This window comes from Maylandia zebra, linkage group LG5, assembly GCF_041146795.1.
Source record: "Maylandia zebra isolate NMK-2024a linkage group LG5, Mzebra_GT3a, whole genome shotgun sequence".
Classification (NCBI taxonomy): domain Eukaryota; kingdom Metazoa; phylum Chordata; class Actinopteri; order Cichliformes; family Cichlidae; genus Maylandia; species Maylandia zebra.
The window spans coordinates 41,927,309-41,942,002 of NC_135171.1; the positions used below are offsets into that span (position 1 = coordinate 41,927,309).

General features: G+C 44.3%; 1 pseudogene; it reads right to left on the reverse strand.

The window, feature by feature from the left end:
* Positions 1-14,359: 14,359 nt before the first annotated feature.
* LOC111500469 (U6 spliceosomal RNA) lies at positions 14,360-14,474 on the reverse strand (annotated as a pseudogene).
* Between the last annotated feature and the right edge of the window lie 220 nt (positions 14,475-14,694).

Below are 14,694 nucleotides of genomic sequence, written 5' to 3' on the forward strand. Positions count from 1 at the left end.
ATGAAAGGTGTTGGATTGGCCAATTGGTCATGATCGACTCTGGGCTGGACCAATTACAGCCGAGGAGGCCGGATGCACCCGCCCCCTTGTTTAGCAATCACGTGATTTTCGCGCATTGCATGCCGGGAATTCGTGGCAAAACAATCCAAGTACCGCATCAAATGCAAGCATTTGCAGCACCGCAAAACGTTCATTCTCCGGTTCCAATACCTTCCTGTTTATTCTTTGCCGCACAAAAAAGGAACGTACAAAACAAAATGAGAACAATGCCGGTCCGTACAAAGACAGATGCGACGAAAAGACAAAGAAAAGATACGAGGAAAAAATCAAAGGAGTGAAAGGGTCAGACCCTTACGAGCACACAGAGTGGACAAAAGACGTCAGCGTGCTGCCCAACTTTCACCACGCTCATATTTATAATTATACGGTTCTTGGAGTGAGTGCATACACTCATGAAGTTTAGTAACTTCAGGTCACTGCAACAAGCCCAGGTACAGTTTACCGACGGATGGGTGCAGGACCTTGAAATGCACCGTGTAGAAAGTAAAGACCATCGTATGAACAAAGGTAAGTTTACCAGTCTCACAAATTGTCTTCATAAATACACATTTGTTAACCGTTTATTAATATAACCTTTGAGCTCAACGGTAATTAATTAGTAGTGGAAATAATTTCTGGTAGCATAACAGAAATGTAGCAGTGACAATAATACTGTACGCTGTAATCGTACTGGGCAATTAGTGATACAAAAAACCTGTTTTATCCTGTGAATAAAAGTATATGTTTTTGTCAATGTACCATAATAACAGAAGCGAAACGTAATATTGTGTCAGGACAATTCACTATTTATGCACAATAAATAAAGGAGCATAGCGCGACAATTTCTGTTCAGCGCCAGACTTGCTTGTAACCTATATCACCAATTATGTTATGAAAATGACGCATTAACTACAACAGCAGACTGACCTTTGTGTAAATGCTTGGAGCAGACTAACCTGTGAGCTGGAGGGTTCTGGGACGTTATATTTGGTATATCCAGACCATCCGTCGGCTCTTACTTCGGAAACATGGCTTAAAAAAATTCTCTTCAACGACGTAATCCGATAAAAAAAAACGATCTCTTTACCCGTCGGCTTCCCGTGGCTGTCATGCGACCGGCTATTGCAGTTAATAATACAACAGCTTCTTGCCATTTTTTTGGGTTTCTTTTTATCGCTGTGTAACTGATTTCAATTGAAAGCCTGCATGCGCTAGTATCTCTTGCCACAAGTTCCCAGAAACCTTTGCGGTTTTATCCCTGAATGACGTCACATTTTCAATCTTTATCCTGGTGGGCCGGTCTCTAGTCAAAATGCCCGGGCCGATTTTTTGTCCCAGTCCAGCCTTGATTAGGGAAGGTTAGTTACCGGAGCTGGAGAGTGAGTTATTCAGGCGAACTCCCAACAGCATTAACTGCCCTGTTACTGTAAAACCTTAATAAACCTCGGTGAAGCAAAATGCGCTTAAGACTCTACATGAAAGTTAAAATATATATGTTCAGTGCACATAGATACATAGTGTATATAGTTACATAGTTATATATATCACACAGAAATCCACCACACTAGCTTCGCCTGGTTGTGCTGTTGGAGCCTTTTGGAGCATTTTTAATGACATCATGTGACAAATAATGTCTGCTGTCAGGTTACTCTACTAACAGACCGTCCAAGAGGTGTGAGCTCAATGTTTTGCTGAGTGAAGGACTTTAACTGGATTAGCTGGTATCTGTTTCTGTGTGATGCTAGCTTTAAGCTGATACCTTAGCAGTCATATTTGACCTCGGTCCTGCCTCGCTCGAAAAAACCAAACAAACAAAACCGATGGGTGACATCACTCCATCTTTTATAAACAGGTTTTTTGTTTTCCAGTTATTTTTATGAAGAAAGGAAATGAAAATAGTAAAAACAGAAGTATCATAAGTGAAGTAGAGGGAGCAGAGAAACAGCAGAGAGCTGTTTGTTTCAGCGAGCAGCTCCATCACTAGTGATTCATCATGCTGTAAGATTCCTGCTCACACTCCACTGTCGACATCACCTTTGTATTTTGTCACTTTGCACTTGCACCCGTTCCTCTGTTTTCCTGTCCAGGTCAGCAGGCGTGCTGAAAAGGTCGCAGGAGAGTCATGAGAAACGGCCTCTCCTCCATACTAACGACAAGACGACGTGAAGACGGAAAACAAAAAACCCCGTTTGTGTTTGTGAGGCTGAGCAGCAGCACTGCTCCCCTCTAAATGTAGCTCTGAAGACTCCCTGTGCAAAGTCCTGCTGGCTGCATGTGGGTGGCCTTCATGAGTAAAGCCACCTACCTGAGGGCCAGATGCACAGTCTTTGCAGATTCACTGTGGAAAGCTGTGTCCGTGAGCGATTCTGTTTCCTGAATCTTAATTAGTGCTGAGCAGCGCGGCCAACAAAGCAGATCTCCCGCTACACTTGAATCAAAGTTTCAGTCGATTTTTTTTCTGTCTACATAAAATCAAGAAGCTTAAAAACTGCACGCTTTCCCACTGCAACCAGAGCCGGATGTGCAAAGACTGCTAACAAGGCTGATGTCCTCTCACTGATGTACGCATTGCAGTTCATCGCTGTGGATCATTAGTAGCACCAAAAAGAAGCAGCACTGCCAAGAAAAAGATATTCATGCAACTATAAGCGCGGTTTCAGACGGGGGGGTCTGAACCATCAGAGACGTCATGAATTCTTCTGCTCAACGTTTAGTTTTTCTTGAGCTCTGAGTTCTTATGTGGAGCTTATCTACTCTACATGCACACTCGGAGCTCAACATGCCACATTCACCGTTCATACAAACACGCTTTTCTGTGCTTTCCACCTGACAGTCACACATATCCACAACCTGCTGCTTGGATGACCTGCTCTAGCTGAGCTACAGCCACCTGTAGCTCTTCAAGGAGGAAAAAACCCCAAATTAGGACCATGTGCCAACTTTGAGTATTTATAGATGAAGAACTCAGAACTCCAGCAGTCAGCCAACAATCTCCCTTTCAACAGGAAGAAACCTCCGACAGAGCTAGGCTGAGAGAAGGGCAGCCTGTGACTAGCAGCCTGCTGGGACCGCACACTGTGGGGTTGGTCATGCATCTGTGTGACCTGCCTCTCTCCACTCAGAGACAACCTGGGTCTTCCCTGTGGGCTCCTCCTGGTTGGACATGAAACATGGCACCTAGGAAGCACCTAGCAGCTCAGAGCAGTAGCTGCAGGGTGAGGAGGTTTGTCATCCAGTGACCTCACACCTGTCTGTCCCACAGGCTAACCGAGGTAAACGGGACTCCTCCTTCACTTTGATTGGTCCCTTCACTTCTGGTGTCCACTACTCAGGCTCAGAGTCTCCACCCAGCACACCATCACTGCATGTGTAGCTCCTCCCCTCACCCGAGTGTGTGAGACACATCTGACGACAGGATTAGAAGAACGATCATTGACCTGAAACGACAGCAGGACGCGCTGCATTCAAACGTCTCCATCAGCTGTAGGTTCTGAGTGGAGAGCGAACCACTGTGCACAGCTTATCTAACTCTGTCTGCGCCTCATTATAACATAACACACATTGTGTTTTCATAAATACGGGTTTGTGCTTTAATGCATATTCACTGTATGACATTATAGCACAGTGCCGTTATTGTACACTGAGCTCCTGCAGGGGCTCTACAGTATATTTGTGTGATTTTGTGTTTGATTGCATGTTCTGTGTGTGAATACAGTTTGTGTCTTTACAGTACTGTAGGCCTCCTCCATCAGCAGGAGAAACATCTGGAGGAGGAATCGATGTGGAACGTTGGAAAATGAACAGGAACGTCGACAGTGACGGTTAACGTCTGCCGGAAGAAATCAGCAGGTTTCAGTCTTTGGCACGAGGAGGAGGCGGCGCACTTAGAAAAGACAAAGCTTTATGGTACTGGGAAACTGGGAGGAGAAGAAATAAATAAGTTTGGATTTTATGAGGGTTGAAATGACACCCAGGAGAGACGAAGAGAAAGAGGAACTGGATGCTGCGACAGCAGGTGACACGAAATGTGTTGATTTCCCAGAAACCACAAATCGCTCATCGTTGTGATTTTTTTATGCGCAGAGCGAGAAAATGAAGCTAATGTATAAACTGTAAATGGCAGCGAGCCCTGGGGAATCCACTTGTGTGCTGAAAGGCTAACGCTCATGCAGAGTGCTGATGAGGCGTACTCAGACACAAAAGGTTAGTGTTCAGCTGAAGGATGAGTGAAGGCAGTAAGTGGATAAACATCACTCTGAGACTTCACACCGCAGAGAAAATATGCAGAAACCGCTCGGCGTGAGTGGCAGTTAACGGATCGTCTCCGACTTTAAACCGACTCAGTGTTTTTCAGCCCCGGCGCGGCCGGTTTAATGTTTCTGCAGCTCCGTTTATGAGCTGGAAGAGAAGCGTGGACGACAGCAGAGACAAATCAGTGATTTTAAGGTTGTTTGCTGAGTTCTGCATAAACCCGTCGGACAATCCTACATTTCATCCCTGAACCTTACCCGTTATTTATGTGTGTTTGAATATTTAAACAAAAAGCTGCTCTGGGAAGCATTTATCACACATTAGTGCACCGATGCGTGATGAGAAACCAGGCCGATCACCTGCACGGTGAACATTTCCATCATGTTTTCTGTGCTCGTTTTCACCCCTCCAGATTTTTGTGTTTCCTGTTGTAAAAGAAATATTAAAATGATTCGTGCACTCAGACGCCGGCCGTGTGGATTAGTCGTGCATCTTTACCTGGAAGTCCCATAGAGTATATAACCCGGGTCATATTTGTGCAGGTATGCAGCGGGCACGTGGACACCTGAACAGGTGTAAGCTGAAAGGTAACAGCTGGAAAAACCAAAGTCAATGAATAAATAATTGATTGGATAATGAGAAAAAGTCAATCTAAAGAAATAAATAGTGATTTAATTTATTTGTACAGCACCAACAGCAGTCGCTCAAGCTTTACGTTTACATCAAGTAGTCGGCGACAGTGGGAAGGAAAAACGTCCTGTGACTCAGTTTGTGTCTAAATAGTTTCATAAAACTGAGACTGATTTGAAATTGTTCCTTATAGCAGCTCAAAGTACACACAGGCAGAAACTGGCAGAAGGTAAACTGTTTAAAGTGTTAGCTAACATTGCTGAACCTGGTAGCAGTTAGCATAACCAGTGTTTCACTCATTTTAGGTTTGACAGCGTTCTTTGGTAGTTAAAGGCAAATAACTTGAACATGACCTAAGCTGCGGTTTGGAGAAGGAACTGGTGGATCCCCATGTACCAATGAGAAGAGAGGAAGTGAAAGAATTGAAAACAGGAGGGAGGGCGGGGCATGAAAACCAGAAGAACGCTCCTGAAATTCAGATAATTTAGCTCCAAACAGAGTTAGTGAAACTGCTATGTGATTGTGTCAGATACGAGCAGAGCTTGAAGCTGTTAGTAATAACTTCAGGAGCTCTGTGACCTGGCATTTTGACTTTATGTGGTATTGTTTCATGTTTTTCCCTCATGCTTCTGCTCTGAATTGTGTTCTTTTGTCATAGTGATCACAGTCTAGTTTTCACCCGTTGTAGTTTTTGCCCCTGTTCATTTTTTCCTTGATTTTGGATTAATAATAAACGACTCATTTTTCTTACTCCTAAGTTTGGTCTCTTCTGAGTCTGCTCCAAAAAACGCACCGGGTACGCAGCCAGACGTATAATTAGGAAACCGCTAGCTGAAAGCACGGCTAACTGTGTGAATGGAGTCCAACGTCTGAATGAAAGGCCTAATATTTGTTTAAGAGAAAGGCTATTTTCTAAATGGCTGCTAGCAAACTGCCCAAGAGGAGCAAAGTTAGTTTTTCAGATCTTTATAAGTTGTTGACTGAATGTACTGACTCAGTATTTGATGAGAGTCGAGGCTTTTGCGTTGGAGTCGGAAACCCTCGGTGGTATTATTGCTCTTTAAGGAACTTCAGCTCAGACTTTAATTTCCAGCTGATGTTGTTGCCGCTTGATGGAAGCCCAGTGGGTGTTGGACTCTGGTGAACATGAATGTTTAATTAAATCTAAATAAAAGGAATGCAGGGTGATCCGTCTGAGTGACGAACTGAGAAATCAGCTCAAATATACAAAGGGCAGATACAGAGAAAACTGAATGAGATCAGCTGTAATCAGTGTGAACTCATCATCCAGGTCCCTCTCCGCTCCGAGCGGCACTGCCAGTAAATTCTCCACATCCCCTCGTTTGAGGAAAAACAACTCCAGCAGGCAATGAAGGCATAGCTCAAAAAGCCGGCGGGGAAGAAAACAGCGAGGCAGCACTGCAGACATCTCATTTGGGTTAACAGAAACTGCCGTACGGTTCAGCAGCACCGCTAATGACTAGACTGATAGTGTTGAGTGTGATGGATGGGGCCGAACTGGTGCTGATTGGATTGGTATGCAACAATAGGCTGAATTCCACCGGCGGAGGCAGCGGGGCCTGTGTGCGCCGTTAACAACTCCTTTCTGTGAGTCCGTTTGTGTCGCTGTTCACCGTTGGATGATTCGATGTATTAAAAAGCACAAACTGCAGCTGCCGTCTTTTTTCGCCACGTCAGCAGACGAGGCCAACCTGCAGGAAGCTGCTAAACTTGATTTAAAGCCGGATTATCGGCCGTTCAAGTCAGCTTACATCGAATACCTCGCTGAGACAAATGCAGATCATTTACTCTGAATCAGCCTGATAACTGAGCTAATCTGCTGCTGGAAAGATTCAGACTCTCTCGTCCTGACATCGATGCGACTGCTTTCTCCAGCTCGTGTTTCTGCGCAGAGCACTCGGCGCTGTCGTTTCCTTTGTTCGCACTGTATGAATGCAGTGAAGGAGGATTCGGTTCCATCGGTGTAACCTGCGGTGTAATTTCTGCACTGACTTCAACCCACAGCACACCCTCGGCTGACTTGTGGTAGCATAGCAACAGATGCTGCTGGTGGTAGTGTGGAGGAGTGTGTTTGCTTGTCAGACACACAGATGCATGCACAGCTGGTTTTTACAACACTGGCTGAAACAACCAGCATCACGTGGGCTCGGAGCTCAGGGCAGGATCTTAATCCTCACTGAGTTTGCACACGTCTGTCATATAAAGCATCGTGTTTGAACTGGTCTATAATAGCAGAAGTCAAAGGTTACAGACACCGTGCGTGGATGTGTGAGGGGTCAGCGCCTGACATTAGCTGGTGTGTTGCTGCGAGAGGTCAAAGCTGCTGCCTGCACACTGACCTCCACATCGTTTGACAGAAGCAAAGTTTAACCAAACACCATCAGGCTCCACCTACCAGGTTTCTGCACAGCTGTAGGTGACGTCAGATGTATATTTATTACATTTACAGGGTGACTGTTTCGATTCAATAATACAGTAAAAGTAACATAAAAATATATTATAATCAGAAAAGTTGCACAAATAAGTCATAAATCATTGTTCCCTGATATAACATATAGACATTACACACAGTGTATACACATAGTGTATATATACACACATATACACTGTATACATTTACACTGCATGTACGTCATAGCTGCAAACCCATCAGAAACCCCACGCAGGTCTGTGCAGGCACTACGTGAGCTTTTCCATCCCCACACCTGTGCCTGGGTCCACCTGCGGTGCTAATTTTTCATGTTGAACCTGTGATCATGAGGGGGCAGGGCCTTTGAACATCAACAGTATGAAAGCGTATGTTAGCGGTTTGATCCCTGCAGGGCTGCTTATTTGTAGCCATAAGTTACCTTTTATAGGTGAAAGGATGAACTGATGATTGAAGCTTTTTAGATTTTCTGTGTTTATATTTTTTTTACTCCTTTTATTGTTCTTATGTTATATATAACAAAATATTTATTTTATTTTTTCATTTATTTATATAATGTAATTATATGGCGCTCTTCCACAGCCTGTCTTTGTCCCATCTCCCTCCTCTCACCCCCAGCTGGTCACAGCAGATGCTCCGCCCCCTCCCTGAGCCTGGTTCTGTCTGAGGAGTTTTTCCTTCTGTTGGGATTTAAATATATAATCTGAAAGCTTATCTGCTGATTATATTGTTTTATGTATAAGCAGTGTTGGTCAAGTTACTTGAAAAAGTAATCCCGTTACTTTACTGATTACTTATTTTCGAAAGTAATTAATTACTTAGTTACTTTTTAAAAACAGGATTTACAACCTGAGTAGGTGATAAAGCGATAGATCTTTCAGCCCAATTCTACTTTTTCTGCATAATCATCATACAAAATGTAATTAAATGGAAAAGTCTTTTTTTAAAACTTGTTTTATTAGTTTTAATCTTTTAACTTTATGCATCAAGCAAACATTTTATTATATGCAACATTCTCTGACTGGAAGAAATTAGTTTAACATTTAAACCTATTTTCTGCACATTCCAGCACATAAAATAAAATATTTTTTGTGTTTACACTCAGTCTTTCAAATAGATGCAAGTAAAACACAGCAGAAAATAAATAAAGTCAAAGACTCAGCGGTCCTGTTGCTCTATTTTCACCTGTAAAGCAGGAGTGGGGTAGGCGGAGGTTTACCCTGGTGCAGGTGTGCAGCGGTCAGTGGAAGAATCCGCGAGTTTCTCTGTGAGTTTCCCATTACGTCGTAGCTACTCGGTGCTTGTTGGAAGTTTAGGGGTTTTTTCGCTGTAAAAAGAAGTTTTCTTCCCACGCACAGCGGACACTAATGTTTTTGTCACTTTTTATGGAATCAAACTCAAAGTAAGGTCAGTACTTCCACACTTTAAACGCTGCACGCTCATACTCTCTCCCACAATCGATATGTGATCCATTGTTGATCTGCACACAGCTGTTGTCACGAACGGCGCACTCGCTTACGTCACTGTCATCAGACATTCTCGCAAAAAATCACGGTTTTAGTAACGCAGTAACGCAGCGTTCCTACGGGAAAGTAACGGTAATCTAATTACCGTTTTTGCAATAGTAATCCCTTACTTTACTCGTTACTTGAAAAAGTAATCGGATTACAGTAACGTGTTACTGCCCATCTCTGTGTATAAGAGAGGGCCAGCTTTGAGTTTGAGTTAAAAGTACTGACAGGAAACTACATGCTTTTGCAAAAATAGGAGCTGCAGCCAGAAAGTGAAACGAAGCAGAGTCTTTGATCGAAACCTAAAGTGTGTGTGACGTCTAGATGAAGTATAGAAATAACTAAGCTTCCTGTTTTGCTTCAGACTTTGGCTGACGTGTCTGTGTGTCTGCTGAGTCTCCATATTGTAAAATTAAAGATCATCTTTTGAGTTTGACCACTTTGAGCTTTGTCTTTTTTGGCTGTAAAGAATACAAAGATTTAATACGTCCCACTGTTGTCTGATTGTTGATTCTCTGTATCATTGCAGGTGAGTACAGAGCACCTTTGGCTCACTGTTGCTGTGATTTGTGGTTATATGAATAAAAATACATTTTTATCATTACTGTTTTTTGCTTGGTTTGAATTTTCTCATGGTTATTCATATGTTTCAACTTTTCTAAATTACTTTTTTGGTTAACCTGTATTTTTTAAATGTGCTGCATAAATAGAATTGACGGAATAAAACATAAGAAACTGAACATCAACTTCTGGGATGTCCCACACAGCAAGTCAATATGTCAGTCAGAGTATCCATTAAAGATGCTCCAAAGGGCACCAATGGAATGAAGAGGTCCGGAGTAATGACTCAGAGTCATGTACTCCAGTCATCAACATCTGTCAATTAATGCGCCCAGATCTGTGACTTCATTAACCAGCAGGATGAGTTAGAGAGAAACTGCACTCAGCGTAGTTCTGCAGGACCGTTTTTGGATGAGGAGTCAAACATGTTTACTGGACTGACTCCCTGCAGAGGGATCGCAGGTATTGGCTTCAGTTTTCAGCTCCAGAAGTTGTCCGTTGCTCTTAAGCAGAGATACGGTGACTCCTGCATGCTGAAGGAGGTTGAACACTGCAGCACAGCAATCACACGTACAAACTGAAGCAACACAAAGAGGCCGTTTAGCAGCTGTGGTGAAGAACGGTGAATGACTGTCTGATGACATGCAGAGAGAAGCAGCGGGGTTCCTCATTTTGGTTCCTTTCTATATTTGAACTGCTCAAAACAAGCTGCTGCTGCCTTTTATTGTTACCTGTTATTATGTAAAGCACCAGCCTTAAAGGTGGAATGTCAAGTTTTGACCCTCTTTCTTCGTCTTCTATGAGTTATGCTTCAGTGGACACTAAATTTTATTTGGATTTTTCTTAATCTTGTAGAGCAGTGAGTTTTGACTCCTTAGTTAATATATTCAAGTTCTGGTTCTTCCGGAGCTCCTCCCCTGTCTCACCTGTTTGTCCTCCGGAGCTCCTCCCCTGTCTCACCTGTTTGTCCTCCGGAGCTCCTCCCCTGTCTCACCTGTTTGTCCTCCAGAGTTTCCTGTCTCACCTGTTTGTCCTCTGGAGCTCCTCCCCTGTCTCACCTGTTTGTCCTCCAGAGCTTCCTGTCTCACCTGTTTGTCCTCCGGAGCTCCTCCCCTTTCTCACCTGTTTGTCCTCCGGAGCTCCTCACCTGTTTGTCCTCCAGAGCTTCCTGTCTCACCTGTTTGTCCTCTGGAGCTCCTCCCCTGTCTCACCTGTTTGTCCTCCAGAGCTTCCTGTCTCACCTGTTTGTCCTCCGAAGCTCCTCCCCTGTCTCACCTCTTTGTCCTCCGGAGCTCCTCCCCTTTCTCACCTGTTTGTCCTCCGGAGCTCCTCCCCTGTCTCACCTGTTTGTCCTCCGGAGCTCCTCCCCTGTCTCACCTGTTTGTCCTCCGGAGCTCCTCCCCTTTCTCACCTGTTTGTTCTCCGGAGCTCCTCCCCTGTCTCACCTGTTTGTCCTCCGGAGCTCTTCCCCTTTCTCACCTCTTTGTTCTCCGGAGCTCCTCCCCTGTCTCATCTGTTTGTCCTCCGGAGCTCCTCACCTGTCTCACCTGTTTGTCCTCCGGAGCTCCTCCCCTTCTCACCTGTTTGTCCTCCAGAGCTTCCTGTCTCACCTGTTTGTCCTCCGGAGCTCCTCCCCTTTCTCACCTGTTTGTCCTCCAGAGCTTCCTGTCTCACCTGTTTGTCCTCTGGAGCTCCTCCCCTGTCTCACCTGTTTGTCCTCCGGAGCTCCTCCCCTTTCTCACCTGTTTGTCCTCCGGAGCTCCTCCCCCTTCTCACCTGTTTGTCCTCCAGAGCTTCCTGTCTCACTTGTTTGTCCTCCGGAGCGTCCTGTCTCTGTCTCTCTCAGTCTTGTCTCTGTTACGCTGGTAGATGGTTTCTGTGGCGTCGTGTTCACGGATTTCCTGCACGTCCGTCCTAATTCTCTTGATTGGTTTCAGCTGTTCCTCGTTCTCAGCTGTTGGTTTTTGTGTCTGGCTGTGTGTGTGTCCTTTAACGGCTTCTGATCTGATCTGAGTGTAATTAGCGGACGAGGTCCACCTGGGCCTGATGTGCTATCAGACCTCTGATTGTTACAGCCTGTTCCTGCCCCCTGAGAGGAGGCTGGCAGATGAGTCTTGTGTTTGTCATGTTTCCATAAATAAAGCCCTGTTTCCTTAGTGAGACGTCAGTCTGTCTCCTATATCTTTATTTATTGCATGTTCAAGGATCCCTGCGACCATCATAGGAGCCTGTTTTTAATCTTGTTTTCTTAATAAAAACATCATATTTATAAATGTTCTGTGCCTTCTTATGCTTATGTGTCTCTTCCTGGATGTGCTTTTACTGAAAATGAATCTCATGCAGCATTTGATGTAAGGCTTTCATGCCCACCTGCCCCCCTTCATACTGCGTGCCATATGTTCATGTCTTGCATCGCCTGAAATATCACCTGACATTTAACCTCGTGTCATGTTTGCGGTCTGCTTCCCTTTTGGGGGCTTGTGTTTACGCTGAGGCACTGATTGTGTTTGCCTTCTCAGTCGTCCTCTCTGCTCTCTCTGCTTCAGCAGAGGCGTTGCTACAGTCTGGTTTCCACTTCACTCCCCTTGCAGTAAACAGTTTATGCAGATCCATAATACCAAGCAGAAGGTAAGAGAAGCTGCTTCAAAGCATTTACGCCTAACATAGAAGTGTGGGACCTCCTGTGTGAAACCTGTGCAGTGATGTGTAACAGTTTTGTGTTACCAGTAAGACATAAAATGAAGCAACTGCACGACTTCAATGCACTTTCACTTAATTTTGGAAGAACAAAAAGTGATCCAGCTGCAAACAGGAGCCCCGCCTTTTGGAAAGCGATGTCTAACCACGTTAAGATGTGGCAGGAGGCGGTGATGCAGACAGGGAGTTTTAGGGTGGGGTGGCCAGGATGCATGCATGTCTCCCAAGAAAATACAGGGCTATTTATACACCTACACCACACACCTCTGCAGTATTTGGAGCGCATGTAGTGGTGGAAAAGATCCAATAATGAGTGTTCCTTGCTTACACTAATGTAGTACAGACACTGTGTATTACTGCTGTGCTGAGAGGACATGTTCAACTTATGATGATCAAACACTGAGCTCATTCTCCGTATCATCAGGAACATGTACAGGACCTGGCTCTTTGAGCTATTTACAGCAATTTCCCAGCCAAGGATAAATAAAATATTAACTCGTTTCTTCCTGTTAAAAGGGAGTTTTTCCTTCCCACTGTTGCCAGAGTGCTCATAGGGGGTCATATGATTGCTGGGTTTTTCTCTGTATGCATTATTGCAGGGTCTACCTTACAATATAAAGCACCTTGTTGTTGTTGCTGTGATTTCGCTGTATAAATAAAATTGGATTGAATCCATTTGAACTGCTGCGACACCTTCAGCTGACAAAATGAAAAGACCTCCCCTAGAGGACTGCATCCAGGACACACACACTAGCTACGTGGGGCTAAGTGACACGTGCATAATGTGGTCGAAACCAGAGGTGTGTGCGACAGCCTGCTGAAACACTTGTTTCATATTGTTTCTTTACCACTCCTGAGTTAACAGTGTTGCACGGGCTTAGAAAGAGATGCACAGCCTCTAGTGACGCAAACACCTTAGCTTTGTAGCATTAGCATTTTTCCCATATACATTAGCACCACTTATCTTAGTAGCTTGTGTGCCTTTGGTGCAATCTCCACCCAAGGCACATATGAAGGTCTTCATATTTTCTTATATATCAGTTCAAACGTTCAGTGTCTGCAGTTTATTCAGCTGTATCCTGCGAGACTTTACCCGTCTGCAGACTTAAGACACCCCGACTGCTCAGTCTGTCCTCATCATGATCTCACGAGTGACTTTACCAGTTTCAGTGTGGAAGAGCTACGTTCACAGGAAGCAGTACTCACAGCTCGTGGAATATCGCTTTCGAAGATTCACTGATTTTACTGAGCTTTTCCTTTATAAGACTCTTTTCCTTTGGTGTACCTGATGTTTGCAGCACTTGAAGATTTTAAGGCTTGGATTCCCATCATTGTGTCACATTTTGGTTTAGAGAATCATCTCTTTAGCTCACTGAGCATGTTATCAAGCACCGGGCAGAACATGCTGCTACCAACAGTGTCCCTGCTCAGAGGACATGACAGTGTGTCCATGTCTGCACTGCTTTGTATTAGAGCAGAGCGATATGACCAAAAGTATTTATCACAATATACATTTGAAAATTTGTACGATTTAACGATATAACTGACGATATAATTGACTCTAGACAAAATACTTTACAACTCCACAGCTTTATTAGTGCAAAACAACATCAATGTATTTCCACTTCAACAAGCAGCTGTTTTTTTATGTGCATTAAAGTTATATAAACATTTAACAGTGCAAATTCCTCGCTGACAGTTTAACCAAAAGACATTTCCAGTGGAAACTGGCCGACACATCCTCAGCATAACCATGTATAACATCCACAAAACTTAAAAAGAGGTTAAACACACACAGTACGGTAACATTATGCTGAAGCACAGTACGTATCACTCCGCGAGGCCCCGCCTACGATAGCCGTAATGCTCCGACAATCCATCAAGCGGTGCGGCTTCGTAGCTTAGCAAAGTCGTACTGAAACATTTGACAGATTTTTGAGCGCCGTGCACATAAAATCGTTTCCAGGTCAGTAAACACAACCAGAGTTCATACATAAGGCACACGGGATTATAAGGGGCTCTGTCGACTTTCAGAAAAATCAAAGGATTGATTTTAAGTGCGCCGTATTTTCCAAACAACACGGTAATAACGACGGCCCGCTAGCATGCGCTACCAAAAATAGTGCTTTGTTGTGTATCTGACGGACGAAAGCTAAACCAGTTCCACACCAGTGAAGCTGCAGCATTTTTACAAACCAGTTCTGGTTCATCAGTTTCATTGAACGATCCGCTTTCGCCCTTCTTATTCTCAAATTTGCGTGTCATCCTTGCGCAGGGGCCATGCTAATCTTCTCTGTATCATATCCAACTTAGCGTACGCGCTTGCCGAAGCAAGCACCTTGTCGACCTTCTCATTCTCCGTCGCCGCTGTGTCTTTTTCGCCATGTGCGTATGAAAACAAAGGCACTGCGCATGCGCGTTTTACCCATATTCTATCGCCATGTTTCATTTTCTTGTCGTTGCCGAACATTGTACCAGTATTACCGTGAACGGTATGATACAGCCCAGCCCTACTTTGTATTTCTGAATGGGATCTGTCTCCACATTTCAGCAGTA